Genomic DNA, 19142 nt, shown 5'->3' with positions numbered 1-19142 from the left:
AATATGCAGTATATGTATTCCTGTGTTTGTGTTTTTGGTTTTGTTTGTTCTTTGTTTATTTCCAGCGACACTGACTAATTTTTTCATACCTTTATTGAGATATAATTCACATATTATACAATTTACCCATTTAAAGTATACAATTCAATGGCATTTAGTATATTCACAGAGTTGTACTTCCATTACCACAATTTTTTTAATCCAAAAAGAAACTCTGCCCCTCTTAGCTATCACCTCCCTTACCACCCCCCATCTCAACTCCCTACTACCGAACCCTAGGCACCCACTGATCTACTCTCTGCCTCTATAGATCTACCTTTTTTTTTTTTTTTTTCCCCAGTACGCGGGCCTCCCACTGCTGTGGCCTCTCCCGTTGCGGAGCACAGGCTCCGGACGCGCAGCCTCAGCGGCCATGGCTCACGGGCCCAGCCGCTCCACGGCATGTGGGATCTTCCCGGACCCGGGCACGAACCCGTGTCCCCTGCATCGGCAGGCGGACTCTCAACCACTGCGCCACCAGGGAAGCCGGATCTACCTATTTTTTAGATATACATGGAACATACGGCCCTTCCTGACTGGCTTCTTTCACTTAGTATAATGTTCTCAAGATTCATCCAGGTTGTAGAATGTAACAGAACCTCATTTCTTTTTATGGATGAAAAATATTATTTTAGACAGCTATGCCGTATTTTATGTACCCATTCATCAGCTGATGGACATTTGGGTTACTTCCAATTAACTACTTTTAAAAATAGTAACTCTTATCTAGTTTTACTTTCTTGACTAAATATACTCATCCTATCAAGCTCTACAAAGCATCCTCTCCGCAAAGTAAAATAATTTACTTACCGTTCAAGATTATGGTCAAAAGTACTAAATGTCCCTGAGAGTCCAGTTGTAAGAGTTAAAAGCAAGGCTCACCACCTTATATGGGCCTCAATTTTCTCATTTATGAAATGATGGATTGTCTAGTTATGGTGAAATAAAAATTATTTCTGAGTTTCAAGTATAAGGAATCTAGAAATTGATTCTCTGGCAAGGATTTCATTGGCTAAATCCATCCAGAAACAGAGGGCAAAGGAGCCCAATGGTGTAGCCCATACAGGCCAGCCTCCTGGGGCAGAGAGCCGACCTGGAGGAACAAAGAAAAGATTCCTGGTCCCCAAGCACTTCACACAGTGTTTCAAATTTTGAAAGCTAAGAGCAAAAGAGGAAAAAAAAAAAATATATCAGAGTTGCTTGCTTTAAATTGTCAACATTATGAGCAAGTATGCTGGTTATTTATAAACACAAAGAATGTTCCAGAGAGTCCAAATGATACGTAGTCAGTGTGCATTTCTGAAGCACCAAGTAAGCGAAATTAACAAACACGCACACACATAAACACTCATAATGTCACTATCAAGACCACTTTGAACAATCTGAGAAGGAACCCTCAGATAAATGTTCTTAACCAGCACAAAACTTATCAACAAATTAAAAATAAACCGAATTTACTCATACAGCCGATAATGCAGACACCTGGTATTAAAAGCAGAAGTGTCAACAGCATGACCAAAATAGCTTCAGTAAGCCTCGTGGCAAGGTTATGACACCTAACGTTCATACGTGAAGATAATGACATTAGCCACTATCACTCAGTAGCAGCAGCTTTAAGACTAAATTTGGTCTTAAAAAGGCTGACAAGAAATGCCCTCCAGCTAAAGAAGAGCTGTAGAGCCAACTCATCATGGTGAACTAGATCCTGGGCTGTTCCATTAACTAGTGACTAATTGGACAACCTGATAGGCACCATGCTATCAATAGTGAAAAGCTATTCAATCCGAAATCTGTTTAATAACATGAGAAACTGAGGTTAAATAAGAAAAGGACAAGTCATTCCCTACCATATAATAAACCACCTTTATACTTTCTCTCTCTCTCTCTCTCTCTCTTGCTATTTTTGGAGAACAGTCATGTATCACTCAAGGAGCATATTCCTGGATTCTCCCTTAACCAAGACTATGCCTGGTAAATGACTGAGCTATTTCTGTTTACCATATGAAATAGAACCACCATGAAAACTCATTCAGCTCAACCATTTTGAAATTGTTGTAACCTTGACACATTTTTTACTTGGGGAGATGCACATTATTTCAGAATTTATGCAAAGAATTTTCTACATATCTTTATATTCCAGTAAGTATTTTCAATTTTGGAAATTCGATAACACCGACACTGTAATGCTACCCTTTGCTTGTCTTGCTAATCTAGAATTTGACATGCTTCTTCAACATTTTTCGAGGTAACAATCTGAAAATATCTATATGATTATTCTCTAAGTGGTGAAAAGAGTTAAGTTTTTCTGAACCTCCAATATTACTCCCAGGCAATGGAAACTGAATTTCATTCTTCCCGAAGGAACTACCCTCCTCATTTTGTCCTCTGTGCCATGGTTTTTCACTCCAAGTTTCAAGTGTCCAGAACCAAGAGACCCAGTGACAACCAACTCATCTTAACGCGACTTTCCAGGACACCTTCCAGGTGGACTGCCTTGAACGTTCCTCTCTGAAATCTTGAGGATAAAAGACAACATTTGATATCTCACCTGAAGATGAGCAGTACCCAGTCCCTGGGCTTCCGCAAGCTTATTTGATACCTGTTAGTACAGCACACACACACAAGGAATAAGATGCCCCACCAGAACGTGAGATACGTGAAGGCATGGACCACGTTTCATGTGATGCTGGAGTCACCCCCATAATGAGCCTGAGCTGTGTTCAGCGCTGACTATCCAACTTATCTGGATGCATCTGGAGGAATGACTTACCTCGCCCTCCACCTCACTTTGAAAAACCCTGAAGGTTCCACTTCCCTGGAGAGTCTATAAAAAAAATGTGATACACAAGCAGCCTCCCAACCGAGAATAATGCAAAAAGTGAAGGTCTCCTTTCAGGCCTCCAGCGCATCCACAGCCACGAGAAGCCCAGGAGGCAAGATGGGCTCAGGAGGATGAGAAACACGGTGACTAGCCAGACAGCTAACCCGATCTGCACAGGATCAGAGATGGGAAAACTGGGGTGTGGTTTGGGGATACAGCTTTGAATTAGGCAAGAACTCTGCAGGTCAAGAAAATTTACACACACACTCTCCCTCTATTATCTATTTGTCTATCTATCTATCTACCTATCTATCTATCTTCTTCTCTGTATGAGGCACCTTGCCAAGAGTAAACGTTGCTTAGGAAGTATAGTATCTGCAGCTATTGCTCTGCCCTCTTAACAGCCCTAACTACAACTACTGCCTTCATAATTTACAAAGTGCTTTCATAGTAATTATCCTTTTTGAGTCCTATTACCAGCCAAGGAGGTAGGTATAATTACCCTCCTTATTGCTAAGGCTGGGAAAAGTGCGTAAAAGTTGCTAAGGTTCTTGCGGGGTGGAGTAGAGGTGGACTGCGGTGGGGGTCATTCCATCCCACGGCAGGAGACGAACTCCACAAGCCCAGGGAGAAGCCAGGGCCGAAATGCAAAGGGCAAAGCACGGAGCCAGTGCATCTGGGAAGAGAACACCACTGGTCCAGCCTCTCTTCTGAAGCTGGACGCCTCACTAGATCAATCTCTACAAAATAAAAACTGCTTGACTTTCTCTGACGCACGCAAGAGCCTTCTGGAACATCTATTCTGGGTGGATCACTGAGAAGGCAGTATGCCTGGTCCCAGCTCTCACTGAGGTCCCTGGCCTAACTGGAGACAACCGAGTGTAAACAAGTAATTAAACATCCTAAGATAAATGTTTCAGCATTTATCAGACAGCGTAGGTAGAGAGGTGAAATTTCAGGAAATGGTAAAAAAGCATGCCACACCGCTAATTACGAGCAATACATTAGTGGTAGGATTCGGATTAAATTACAACTAGATTTTACGTATTTATTATTCATTAGACATTCTGTTTTTCAATTATTTTTTCTTCTTCCTCCACATTAGCCCACCCATTTTTAAGCCTCCAGCATTAATTTGATTTCCCACCAATAATTCAAAGATAATGACTTGTGTCTTGGTTCTGTCTGCATGGATCTTCCTCTGATAATCTGGAGAGAAAATGATGTGTATCTCCCCTCTTTTCAGACAGTGGCCTTAGGGATTTTATTCATCGTGGGGGCAGGGCCTTAGCTTTTCTGACAGATTTAAGGAACAGGAAGACAGAAATCCAGAACCGAACAAATCTGTTAAACTCATTCTCTTGCAGGGTTTTCTGCCAATTTTTGTTCCCTCCCTCCTCCCCCCACCTTTTTTCCCTTCCTTTAAGTAGGAGGAAGAAGCTGGGAAAATATGTATTTCCCAGTTCCTAAAGGGACAGAAAAAAAAGTGCTAGTGAGCAAAAAAGCAGGTGTGTACAAGCTGGAAGGTCATCTCTGCTCTGAGCAAAAATTCAGGTGTGTACAAGCTGGAAGGTCATCTCTGTTCCCTGGAGAATGAAGCAGGAAGTTCACAAGGGCAAGTGAGTGAGTGAAAGAAACAGAGATGGGGGGGACAGAGGGACATCTGTCCATAACTGTAACTCCATCATCAATGCCTTCACAGCAGAACACTGGGGACAGGAGGCCACCTCAGCCTTCCTGGAACTGCAGGACCCTGACCCACCCTACCCTTCTCACCCCTTATCTTCCCGTTAGTTCAAAAGCAGGCAAATAATTAAACCTCTTTTATTGCTAAATAAGAAACCACCGGCATTCTGAAAAGCCAGCATGCATTTTCTTAAATCAGTAACCAACCCAAGTAATTTTGTTTATAAGCTACTTAAGATAAATCCCGCCACTTAAAAATTCGAGATGAGCCTATGTACACTGTCCATTTCCTTGAAGTAGCTTGAGGAAGCCTTTCTTCCCTCCCTCCTCCTTCTCATCTTGGGGACTTCACTAATAACCCTAAGGGTGGCAAGAATGCTGCCTATGGTAGTTCCACCATCATTAGAAAAAGGGACGGGACTTCTGTGGTGGTGCAGTGGTTAGGAATCCGCCTGCCAATGCAGGGGACATGGGTTCGAGCCCTGGTCCGGGAAGATCCCACATGCCGGGGAGCAACTAAGCCCATGCACCACAACTACTGAGCCTGCACTCTAGAGCTCGCAAGCCACAACTACTGAGCCAGAGTGCTGCAACTACCGAAGCCCGCGCACCTAGAGCCCGTGCTCCACAAAAAGAGAAGCCACCGCAGTGAGAAGACCGTGCACTGCAATGAAGAGTAGCCCCCGCTGGCCGCGACTAGAGAAAGCCCGCACACAGCAATGAAGACCCAACGCAGCCAAAAAAAAACTAATTAAAAAAAAAAAAAACCAAAAAGGGACTAGTTTTATGAGACTTTCTTTTTAACTTTTTATTTTGTATTGGAGTATAGCCGATTAACAATGTTGTGATAGTTGCAGGTGCACAGCAAAGTGACTCAGCCATACATATACATGTATCTATCTCCACAAGACTCCCCTCCCATCCAGGCTGCCACATAACATTGAGCAGAGTTCCCTGTGCTACACAGTAGGTCCTTGTTGGTTATCTTTTTTAAATATAGCAGTGTGTACATGTATGGGACTTTCTTATACAATTTCTCTTCTAAGATCCTAGAAATTCAATAGACAGTAGGGATAATGATACTGCTTTTGATAAGCCCACCAATGACTGCTTAATTGCCCAAGTCAACGACTCTGTAGACAGCTTGTCTTGAAAGATGCAGTCAGATCTGACACCGTCAACTCTGCCCTGAACCTTCACCCTCCCACCCCTAACCTAGCTCTTGGTTATCATTTTCTCCTGTTCCTCTCCCACTTGTGTACCTTTTTCTTATCTCTTTCTTTGTCCTCTCTCTTGAGTTGAATCTTCTTTAAATGGTATAAAGAGCACTTTGGCCCATCCAAGCTAACCACCCACCTATCCCCAGGCTAGCCTTATATGACCGCCATACTGCATGCTTTCTAGCTTCTGAGCAGTGTCTGCATCCACGTGGCTCTCTCTTTCCTTTGCTCAACCTTGGAGACTCAACCTGGCATGAATCTTCTCCATCCTCACCACAATTTGGTATCACGACTTGTTAGCTGTCTGTCTGACTCACTAGTTTCACCAGGTCAGGGACTCCATCCCTCTAGTTATCCACACTACTGCTCCAGAACTTCACAAGTAACCAATCAAGAGTTCTGAGTAACAGAACAGATGAGAAGGTCATATCTAAATGACAGAGACCAAAACCAAAACGAAACGATAATTTTCCATGAAACTTTTACATGTAACATGGGGAGACTTTCTGAACTTTAGGATATATTCATCATCACAATGTATTATCCTTCAAACAGAAGTAATCTATTAAAAGACCTTAAATACCACATCTTCTCTATCCATTCCTCTGTCGATGGACATTTAGGTTGCTTCCATGGCTTGGCTGTTGTAAATAGTGCTGCAATGAACACTGGGATGCATGTATGTTTTTGAATTAGAGTTTACAATGGAATACTACTCAGCCATTAAAAAAGAATGAAATAATGCCATTTGTAGCCACATGGATGGACCTAGAGAGTATCATACTAAGTGAAGTAAGTCAGACAGAGAAAGACAAGTATTATATGATATCACTTATATGTGGAATCTAAAATATGACACAAATGAACTTATTTACAGACAGACTCACAGACAAGGTTACCAAAGGGGAAAGGGGGTGGAGGGAGGGATAAATTAGGAGTTTGGGATTAGCAGATACAAACTACTATATACAAAATAGATAAACAACAAAGTCCTACCGTATAGCACAAACTATATTCAATATCTTGTAATCACCTATAATGGAAAAAATATGAAAAAGAATACATATATATGTGTAACTGAATCACTTTGCTGTACACCAGAAACTAACACAACATTGTAAATTAACTATACTTCAATTTTTAAAAAAGTCCTTAATTGTTTGCACCCAAGGCAATTTCTGCTGTATGCAAAGTAATGTTTGAACATGAGTGGTATCATAAATTCAAAATAAAAAATCCATCAATGTTCAAAAGCATATGAACTCTAGTTAGATTCATGGGTTACACAGTTATGTGCGTGTGTGTGCCTATACACACCTACATGCGTACTCACACATACACACACCTAGAGTTCCTATGACTGTCTGAGCTACCAGTATACTAATTGTCAATAATCTCACATAAATTATATAGATGGTGACACAGAGTGTTTTTTTTTTTTAAATAATCACTTTACAAATGCATATAAGCCAGAGGGTACTGCGAGAATATCACCGAGAATCATTATGCCCTGTCATTTGGATTACATTTCCTTCAGTTCCCTAGTGTAAACAAGCCTTCTTCCAAATAGCCCTATTAGTAAATGAAATGTTTACCACACTGATAAATTTGCCACAAAATGTGCTGACCAAGAATGTTTTTAATGTTGAGAACTTCATTTCACAAGGCATTTATTTCATATCCTTTGTCAAGGTTTACATACAACAGAGGCCTTTAAAAAGCTTACTAGGTTCTTAAAAAAAAAAAAAAAAAGCTTACTAGGCCTGTTTTCTAATGACGTTTTTTAAGTTTTTCTTTTTAAAAAAATCAATATAAATATAAGATCTCTTAGTTGATTGTTTTTCTTTGAAAAATATAAATCAAGCTCCTGAAGCACTAGAAAATGAAGACATTACTTTAAACTCTGCTTTTAACCCTGACTCTGCATCTTTAAATCGTTACTTTGTTTTCAAGGTGGGGGGTGACTGTTACTAAATGGGTGACCTTGAGCCTTCTCAGCTTACCAAAGGCAGATGACAGTGCCACTCTGCTGAGATTCTTGTAAAGACTGTAATGCATGGGAAGCATTTGACTTGGGACCTGGTACACTGGAAAGTACACCGTATATATTTACAGAATTGGTAAAGACATGAAGCTACTGTGGGAGGATTACAGGCTCTAGAATGAAAGTCCCTGGGTACAAAATCATTTGCTACTCGTCATGTGACCTTGGAGGCCTTTACTCAATATGTCCAAGATTCAGTGTCCTTAGCTACAGAAGAGGGTTAACAAGATGACCTGGCTCCCGGGGTTGCTGCACGATTCAATAAGATGGGGCCTAAGAGCTTAGCACAGCACCTAGCCATTCGTCCTCTTATTATTTCCGCCGTATTAATTTCATTTAGCAGGGGCAGCAGATGTGCCCAAAGAATTCTGGAAAACTAAAACTTCTCACTCTACAAGGATTTTTTAAATTAGATTTTGTTTTTTATTCACCAAGTTAGCACGAGTATTTGATGCCCGCCTGTGTCCACATGTACAAAGAGGTACAAAGCAGTCATGGGAAGGTGGACTTGATATGTGTATGATACTGTCTTGTCAAGCAAAGGTCAAATGATGCCATGCCATGCTGTACGAAGCTTTGAAATCATCTGAACGAGGAAAGCAGTGAGGGAAGTTGGTTGCCATGTGACACATGCATATATGAGAACACTGAACCCATTAGCGTAATACAGACACATTTTGTGTAATGCTTGTTTCAACAAAACCTCATCATCCATGACACTGAATTAACACTCTAACTCCAATTTTAATGACTTTTTAGTTTGCTGGTGTGGCTTAAAACTACTTTGCCTTTATGAGAGATGTACTGTAAGAAAGGCTTAACTAGTTTCATATTTTGCATGTTATAACTAACATGATAGAATTTAAATCATCTGTGAAAGAGGCCCTTTTTTAAATTCCAAGCTTGAGAAACGCTGCTTTTAGGGAATGCATTGCTTAGTTCATCAGATCTCTCACAAAATTATACCCAAACATCTTTGCCAATCTCTGACAGGTGAAAAAGCAAAGAGCTGTGAAAATTAAATGAGATGATGCATGAAAAGTACTCTATATGGTACCTATCTCCTGTTCTTAATAAAGTTTTGTCATTATCATTACCATCATTATCGTAATCATCAGTCATCATTATCTATAGACGTATCTATTCATCTTTCACTTTAAGAAGGAAACCTGGGTGCTATTTGTATTAAGTAGCCAAATTGGCCATAAATGTTCATTTTATGTTTCCTATTTTAGATAGTTACTGTTTTCTGGTACATTGGCCATACTGTTGTTCTAAGTATGTTCAAACTGGGAAAAACCAACAACTGAGTAACAACATTTTATTCTGCTTGTGAAAAGCAGAAGTCATAATCTTGGAATAAATATTAAATGAATAAATTACATCAGAGATTTCAGAATCCAAATTGACTAAAATGTAAATTTATAAAGGAAGATGTTATCAAACTAGCAATTAAAACAAGACTGATATGTCCTCTAGTAAAGGAAATCACCAGTACAAGGACATTCAAAAATTCCTGCTTCTGTTACACTAAAGCCTTCTAACAGAGTAATGTCCGAAAACCCGGAAAGACCATCATCTTTTAACTTCCTCTAAAAATCAACAGAAAAAAATTAAAAGAAATTGCAAACATCTATCGTGTTTTAAAAGAAAAGGAACAGTGGTTATCACTAACATTTATTCTCCTATAAAGTGGAAGCTTTGTAAAATTCTAGATGCTAAATCAAATCTGTGGCCATTGCAAGGGAGGCACTGCTTGGTTATCAAGTTCAAAACTGATTAGGCTCTGTTCAGAGAACACAAAGTTGGATGTAAGCTTTGTACCAGGAGACATCCACGCCATGGCATATATACTTAACTACTTGCAAAATGTCCTTGCATACAGAACACATTACATTCCTTTTGCATTTCCACTTGACATGAAAACACAGTTTTCAAAAGATCTTGGAATGTGCTTTCCAAGACCTACTCTGTGCCCCAGAACCCTCCAGATTAACTCAAAGGATTCTCCAGGGCTGAAAGAACTTTCCAGGTCATCTTAAGCTCCCTGTCTTGGGCAAACACTACACTTATTCAATTCGTACAAGGAAAGTAGTGATGTTCACATATAAATGAGATGGAGAATTATTAATGAATTTCTTGATTCACTAATGTCTTGATAAAAAGAGGAGTGGGCTTCCCTGGTGGCACAGTGGTTAAGAATCCGCCTGCCAGTGCAGGGGACAAGGGTTCAAGCCCTGGACAGGGAAGTTCCCACATGCCGCGGAGCAACTAAGCCCATGCGCCACAACTACAGAGCCTGCGCTCTAGAGCCCGCAAGCCACAACTACTGAAGCCCGCGTGCCTAGAGCCCGTGCTCTGCAACAAGAAGAGCCACCGCAATGAGAAGCCCGCGCACCGCAACGAAGAGTAACCCCCGCTCGCCGCAACTAGAGAAAGCCTGCACACAGCAAGGAAGACCCAACGCAGCCAAAAATAAATAAATAAAATAAATACATAAATTAAAAAAAAAAAGAGGAGTATCTATATTTCAGCAACAGGAAAGGTAGAGTGTTGAGGAAGAACTTAAGGAAAGGTAGGTTGAGGTGGTAGGGGCAATCGCTGGTGACTAACTGGGAAACTGGGGTAAGGGAGTGGAATGATGTTATCTCCAACATCAGAACCAAGTGCTTCCTGATCTTACCAGCCTGCCTCACCTCCTGAGCCTCCCCCTCCTCACATCTAATACCCAAGCTACACTAAATTCTCCCTTCCAATACAGTAAGTCCCCTACATACGAATGAGTTCCATTCCGAGAGCGTGTTCGTTAAGTCCAATTTGTTCGTATGTCCAACAAAGTTAGCCTAGGTACCCAACTAACACAATCGGCTATATAGTACTGTACTGTAATAGGCTTATAATACTCTTTGCACAAATAATACATAAAAAACAAACACAAAAAATAAAGAAAATATTTTTAATCTTACAGTACAGTACCTTGAAAAGTACAGTAGTACAATACAACAGCTAGAGCTTCTTAGCAGTACCGGCTACGTCACCGCTGCTCTTACACTTGCTTCCAGATATCCTGGGCTTGAAATAAAGACACTGTACTATTGTACTCTATACAGTACTGTACAGTAAAGTACACAAAAGCGCAGCCACTTGTAGAGGATGCACACACGTGACAATGTACGCCAGACACGTGAACTAACTCACGTGGTTGGACTTGAGAATGCACGTTCACATCTTTGAAAGTTCGCAACTTGAAGGTTCGCATGTAGGGGACTTACTGTACTGTGTTCTTTCAAGCACTCGTGCATTTGCACATGGAGTCTTTCTGCCTGAAATACCTTTCTCCAGCAGCAAAACTCCTACTTATCTTTCCAGACTCTAGGAAAACATTTCCACACATCCACAGCTTTCTGTGCCTTTTCCCCATTAGTCTCATCCCTGTCTTTTATGCCTCCAAAGCCCACTGCTCACTCTTCCATTGTGAGCGTGCTTATTTCACACAGGGCTGAGCAACCAAATCTGGGATAACTTAGAATGGGAATTTCCTCTGGACACTCATAACAGCAGTCTGCCACACACGAATCAAGAGAGTAGAGCCCACCTTGAACTGTAATTGTTTACCTGGTTTTACTAGTGGACTTTCAGTTCCTCAAGACTATAAGAACGTTTCTTATTTACCTTTGCATCTAGCAACATGTTAAGTGCTCAACAAATATTTGCTAAATAAATAATGAAAATAATCTAACATTTAGCTATTTAAATTAAGATTCCTTCTTACACAGAATTTTCAACTTTTAGGTTGTGTGTTTTTTTCAGTAGACACTTGGCTTAATTTCTCAAAGTAAAGCTCTGTAGTTAAAAAGTAATTCACCTCCTCTCCTCCTCCATAGGTGGGGATGAGCCATATTTCTCGTCCACTGAATATATTATAAAAACCCTTGTTCTCTAATCATTCTTTCTACTCCTTTCTTTAATTTCTCCATTAATTCTTAAAATACGGCAACCTAGCAAGAAAATAAATATTATTTACAAGGGAGGCATAGTGAAAGGTTTACGTTATTTCCAATCTTGTGTGGGTCCTGTCTGTGTACAATCAAATACATATTCAGCTGTATTTGGGTCTCTCCAATTATTTGCTGTTCTATAGCTCTGTGCTTTCCCTTGATGCAAATTATCCTGCTTTTTTAGAGATCATGGCTTTAAATTCCATAATCCCAATGAATATTTTTCCTTTGTAGGATCAATTTACTTAAAAAAAAGGATGCTCTGGTCAATGGTTTAAAGTGGTAAAGATTCCCAATTCCAGTTCTGTTATCAGGTCAGAGGCAAGATGACACATACTTGAGAAGGGGAGAGCTCTGTCAACAGGACACTGTCCTCAAAACCACAGCCCTACATTGTTAGAGCAAGGCCCTATGACCGAGACTTTAATTCTAGCAGATACAGTGGGTAACCTTTATAAAACGTGAATTATTTTTTCCAGAGAAAATGTGTCATATGATCGTACAGACTTAACTGATTTTTAAAAACTGGCCCATTATTTTCTACATTAAAAAAAAAAATAAAATTTTAGCAAAGGGAAACATGAGGTCAGAAAAACATCTTCCTACATCTAACATGTAAACTGAAATTCTCTAGAATGAATTTACCCAGAGTCTGATTCAGGGACCCTGAGGAGTTTTCAGTGACTAATGACAGATTCCTCAGGGCTGATATTCAAAAGAGAAAGAATATTCTGGTAATTAATTTACCAGAAGGTGGAGAAAAGACAAGGCCTGAAGGCAAAGAAAAAAAACACAAAGAGACAGCTGCTGTAAGGCCAAAGAGAAATTAGCCATGAATATTGAAGGTCACTACCTGAAATCTAACACAAGCCCAGAGGCCTCTCAGGGATATTCTAAAAACCATGAATAACACCAGAATCTAACACCAGAATACAGAAATCTCTGTTTTCATTTCCTATTTAATAAGGCAACTTGAAATAGCCCATTCCTATTCAAAAAGAAATTAAAATTCCACAGAAATTACACTAAGACACAAGTTTACAATGCAAACTGGTTGACTTTTGCTGTAAAGATGCCTCACTTTCTAAATTTTGAAGTTGTCAGACAATACCGCATAAATTTAATGATCTTTAATAGGTCTTTCAAAAATTAACAGCACAAGACAACAAAGGAAAAGGAAGTACTTTAAAAAAAAATCTGACACCTTTGATTATCAAAGAATGGGGAAACAAATTACCACAAGTTTTAATACAGTTTAAAAAGTTATTTTGTTCGTATAATACTTATGGCTCATTTGTGAAATCATGCTCATGCTAACTTTTAACCCAATGACCAACCTCATTTAAGTATTATACAGTAAATTGAGAAAGATGCATTTCTCCTGCACACTGTCAACTAAGATACCTGAGCACCTAAGATATTCCACACCTTGTAATAAATACCAAGAAAGATATTTAACGATAATCAAAAGGGTCCTGGCTCGTATGTAAATCATTTTTCCAGTAATGCAGATTTCCTATAAGCTCAGCAGCCACGAACTCCTGGAAAGCACCGCTGAGCCTACCTCAGGGCCTTTTTTAAGCATTCCTTCCACTTTGAATGTCTTCTTATCCCAAAGTAGCTTTGTGATCAAGGGTAAGTGACTAAGCTCTGAGACTTGGGCTCCTGGTTGAGAAAAGGCTGTTATGAGGCTTACCATCCACAAAGGGCCTAGCAGGGCCTCTTATAGACCACTGGAGTCACTTACACTTCCCCTCATCATTCTAGCTCCAGTCCTAGATGCTATTCGTCCATCTAGATCAGGATAATCTCTCCTTTCCTGGATTCCTTTAACTCTAACAATTTACATTTAATTGCTTTTAAATTATTTACTCAAATTAGTAATTCTCCCCAGGTGTATTTTATTCCATTAGGACAGGTCCCTTTTATATCCTGAAGTACTTCATAAAGCACTAGTCAAGATAAATATTCACTGAAGCCCAGAGTGGAGCCATTTAAAATATGTTTTAGGCAAACAGCTTATACCTAGATATTAAAATTAACTTTTAGGGAATGTTTTAAAATTACAAGGCATCCCTCACAAATGGGCTATTTTTAAAGTTTTTTTATAAACCAGCTGTAATATTTTATCTGCTAAGGTGTTTTTTGCAAGTTGCAGTATTATAAGTCTTACTTCTTAGACCATCCTACAGAAGTAATTTACTCTCTATTATATGAGTAAAGCACAACATTAATTGTATTATTTCACCTACCATGTGTAACAATGCTTCCTGGATGGTTCATAAGACTTTGCTGAATAATGATTACGTCGCATCTGTAAAATCAATTATTTTCTACGCTACAAGCATCAGTCCATGTCAGCATGGTTTAAACGGTTAGCTTAGTGGCTGTGGAACCTCACACATAATTTAACATTAAGGTAATGAAATATATGTGAATAATGTTTGCCAAAGGTGAAACATTTTAGAGCAGGGTATTTCATTTGATTAAAATGCACAGCATATGCAGGTCAGAAAGCGAGAGGTTCATATTTTCTTCATTGCCATCTCTTAAACAGTACCTTTTTCTGTAACGGCTCCTCACATAACATATTCAAGTTCAAAATTAAGTTTATAGTTTGGTAAGAAAAATCTTGCTGTGAACTATTTGCAAGCTTATTGTAACCAAATGGCTGATCCAAGTATTTTCTACCTATTACTATAAGGAACACAGCTACCTCAGGGTTTTTTTTTTTTTTTTTTTTTTTAAGTTTTAAAAATGGCAACCCATCCTTTTAGGCTTGGTTACATTTCTTCTCTGGAGACTTCTTCATAACCTAAGTCGATTCGAACTAGCCACAGTGGATCAAATTCCTATGAAGTATCTTTGTCACATTAAAGATTTTAAGAGGCACCCCCATCTAGAAATTAATTTCTTTTTTTTCCTACAAACTGTTCAAAGATTCACAAAGCAATTCCTATCATTTCATTAATCCTATTTTATATTAGATTATGAAATGGGTGCATTACACATGTTGTCTTATGACCACACAGCTGTTCCTTAAATGATTGCTTTCTTAATTGTACCTCAGCTTTCGTTTCTTGAATCTAATGCAAACACACGTTAAATTTTTTTTCATTATTTAGGACTCAAGGAAAAAGAACAGGAAAAATACTGTCAGTACCCACAGGCGAGAGTGAGAGTCTTCTCTGAAGGGGAGGATTTCAGCACTGGCGGAGGACTGATCTGAATCACCTCGAAGGTTCTTTCCCACAGGTTCTTTCCCACCCTGGTCTATGACCACAGGAGTAGGGTTTGTTCTTCTTCACACTGGACTAAACTAAAATGCGCTATAAACACTTCGGAGCAGCCTAAAAGCAAGTAACAATTTATGCCAACCCAAGCAGAAAAGAATGCTGATATGAAATTTCCTGCCCATGAACTTCCTAGGGGAGAAGTCCTAGAAAAGATGTGTGCTCTTGTTGATCTGTTTGTAAAGCCATTCCTTCAATTAGCTCCTGGAGACATAGAGAGTATAATTAAGTAACTACAGATAACATCTCCCAAGAAACTCATTTTCAACATCAGGACAAAGCCTACAGCAGTATCTTGCCTAAATCTTTTTTTTTTTTTTTTTTTTTTTTTGCCGTACTCGGGCCTCTCACTGTTGTGGCCTCTTCCGTTGTGGAGCACAGGCTCCGGACGCACAGGCTCAGCGGCCATGGCTCACGGGCCCAGCCGCTCCGCGGCATGTGGGATCTTCCCGGACCGGGGCACGAACCCGTGTCCCCTGCATCGGCAGGCGGGCTCTCAACCACTGCGCCACCAGGGAAGCCCTCTTGCCTAAATCTTATATTTTATCATCCCTGTCCACCTCTCCCTGAGGTGGTAATGAATAGACAAATAGTCAAAAGTCACGAGACACACAGAAGACTAAGAATTTGAAAAGAAAGGGCTTTGATCCAACAGAAACCTGGGTAATCTATAGTTTAAGCACAAGCACTGTTGTGCCAGGAAAAAAAAATGTGGATCACATTTACCCGAGTAGAAAACAGCAAGGAAAAAAACAACTGTTGTAAAACTCTTTCAAGCACAACTGAAAGAATCATGAATTATTAAGAGCTGGAAAAGACCTTAAAGATCATTTTATGGCAGAGGAAATTAAGACCCCAGAGATAAGTGACTCACTCAAGGTTACGAAGCTGGTTAGTTGCTGAACAAGAACCAGAACCCAGATTGCCTTATTTTCAGGCCTAGGTTTACTCACAAAGTCCCCAGCCCCCTGAAGCTTGATTTCAATATGTTCTCTCATTCCTCAAAGGTATGACCAATTTAAGGTCGACTGAAAATATACATACACACACTATAGTCAAATGAATTAAAACCATGATTTTCCTTAAGGCAAATGGAAACAGGCACAGATATTACAACGTCAGGGTAGGCAGTAATCACTGTCCTAAATTCAGTGTTTGGAGAACACATTAGGTTGGTTCTATGACCAACTCCTCAAACTCACATTTTTACATGGGGGTGAGAAGGTACATATTTTGGTTTAGTTAGCTCCCCAGCTGCCTTGCAGAGTACAGCAGAGAGCAATTTTGCAGAATTTAGAGAGCTGTCTCCAGCTGGGTTCACATACAATCTGCAGCCTGTCCTGGGTAGCCAGTAAACAAATCAGCCATGAAGACTTCTGTCTGACAAATTCAAATTACCGAATACCAACGGTACATGACTCAGGGCTGGCAGCTAGCATAAATGAATCCTATTTATTTAACTCTCTGTATACCTCTTAGTCTCTGAGTTTTTACAAATATCAAAGGCAGTACCCACAGCTTCTTTGTTGCCTGAAAACTAGCAAGCAATATTGAAGACACAATTCAACCCCTTACTCAGAATTCTAAGGACATCAATGGGGTGGATTCAGCCAGAGTCACTGAGATCAAACACACCAGAGAAAGGACTTTTATGTTCCCTCCTTTGTTGTTTCTTCATTATTTTGCTTTCCCGGAAGACTCAAGAGTACCAAATGATGACAGGAAGAATCACCAACACTTCAGGGCTTGCTTTTCGTGTCTTCATCTGTGGTCAAGCATCTGAGAAATGGCCAGAGATCTCCCCGTTTACCTGGTTTCTCCAAGCCACTATCAACACATTTCATAGAGAAGGAAGGGTACTGAGAAGCCATGGCGTGTGCACGCATGCACGTGCACACAAACACACGCACACGCACACACACAGACATCACGGTCCACATATCTAAGCCCCAGGCCACCCTTACTAGGTTACTGATCAGCTAAATGATTGTTCCATTTTGGCCTGATCTTTCAACCTCATCCGCCCAGCAAAACTTGAAAACTGGGATCAATATAGCAAAGCACCATCTCACGCAGATGTAGGAAGCTGAGAGTTTCTGGAAAAAAATCTTGCAGCTCTGCATCTCCTCCAATGCACGCCTTGAGTCCTAATTGGGTAACTAGTAGGCATGAAGTTTTTGATAACACTTTTTTCTCCCCCTCCTTCAGGGACCACACTGAACCTTCACTAGACTCCCACCCAACCAACGGGTGACTTTACCTCCTTCTCTCCTGGGAAGATGGAGGCCACCAGCCATGGTCAAAGTTCAATTCCCCACTCTTCTACCTATAAAGTTATCAGCATTCACACCCATTTCCAACTCCAGGATTACAGTTGGAAGTTCTCTTCCTATTGGTGACTAGCCTTCCAACTTTGTCCTTGACCCTGATTTCACCTAGAGACGTAGGTCACCCCCCCTTCCTTTTTTCAACTACTCTTTTTACACTTTCCTGTATGCAGACCATAAGCTTGTTCCAAAATGACCATTTTTCTCTCCAGGCTAATCACTACACTTTTCAGGCTCTACTTGGCAGTCCCTTTCTTCCGTGCCACCCACCTCCCACCACAACGCATGCAAATGGACAGACACATGCACCCTACAACTCAAGCATACTGAGAAAAGGAACTGTGCTGCCCGGCAATCACAGCACGGCCTCTACTTGTTTCACCCTGCTTCTCTGAACAGGCTTGATTTTCCATCTCAGGTGCCTCAATTTCCCACCCGCCCCTTGAATCTTAATACCCTGGGGGCATCATTCCCAAGTCCTGGCTCTTCTCACTCATCCTGAATGATTCCATCCACTACAGTATGCTATCAACAACCAGCTCCCTCCTGGGGACTCCTAGATCTGGACCTATTTGCCTGGACTTAACTGCCGTCTTCAGAAAACCATGTTCAGTGAGGTACTTGGCACTGACTGACATTACCAAGTTCATGGGCATCTTGATCTGAGGGAACTTTCTTCCAAGTGTGGTCCTGTACTCGCTATCCTTGGGTCACAGTAATCCTTGAATCCCTCCTGCATAACACTGTGTTTGGGACTTAATATGTACTTAATGTGCTGAATGAATGAACTAATTACTTCTAACATTATAACTTCCTATAAAATTAGCATTAGAGTCATGTGAACTCATAGCATGATAGTCAACAGTGTAGGACACAGGATATAAACTCCTACTGCGCCCATCTTCTCAAAGGGGAATGAAAATATTATCCACCAGGAAGCATGTTTACCACTGTATTATAAACTTGTTTTAGAAACTAATGACATTTAGTGACCAGACCATAGGACCTTTGAGACCCTGTTAATTTCTGCCCAACACAAGGGCAACTTTCTAGTAGGCAGAAACAGTGAGGCTAAATTTGCTCTGGAACAACCTGGTTTGCCACTGAGAAGTTGATGCAATTAAGAACGTGTTTATACCTTTCTAAAGAAAGGATTAATGGGGTTACTATTTTCTTAGCCTAATGAAGTGGCTTTTCAGTTCCAGAATTACCCTACAGTCCTTTCCAACAGCAGAATTTTGTACTCCTCCAGTTATTGTTAAGCTTAAACAATTTCTCTCCTTCTGTTTAACTCCTTAAGTCTCCTGGTCAAACTTTGCTAATTTCCTTGATTTATTAAGACTTCATTGTTTTTAAGTTAAAAGGTCCATTTACTTATCATTCAATCACGGTTGAGGTCTTTCATTTCCCACTGAGAACAGACTGTGTACACAACAAAAATCTTAAGAGTGGAATCAGGAATGGATAAGAAGAGCAAATTTCCTGGGTCAGCCTCACATCCTGTCAAAATCAGGACCCTATGAGCTCTGTGGGAGCACTGACCACGGCTCTCAATAGTATATGAATCTGGACAATTACAAATGTATGTTTTTGCTTTTTGCTCATACACAAGCCCTACTAGGGGCTCGCCTCAAGCTGAATGGCTCCTGTGTTCAGTCTGGGTTTCCCAGACCATGCCCTCATCTCATTAGAATTTCTGTATCCTCTGGTCTTG

At 40.3% G+C, this 19142-nt stretch overlaps 1 protein-coding gene across 1 annotated transcript in view; it reads right to left on the bottom strand.

The window, feature by feature from the left end:
* CDH2 (cadherin 2) overlaps positions 1-19142 on the bottom strand; it is a 215007-nt gene that overhangs the window by 104759 nt on the left and 91106 nt on the right. The window lies entirely within an intron of this gene.

This window comes from Leucopleurus acutus, assembly GCF_964270905.1.
Source record: "Leucopleurus acutus genome assembly, chromosome: 13".
In the NCBI taxonomy this organism is placed as follows: Eukaryota; Metazoa; Chordata; class Mammalia; order Artiodactyla; family Delphinidae; genus Leucopleurus; species Leucopleurus acutus.
This window is presented reverse-complemented; position numbering and strand designations above follow the sequence as displayed.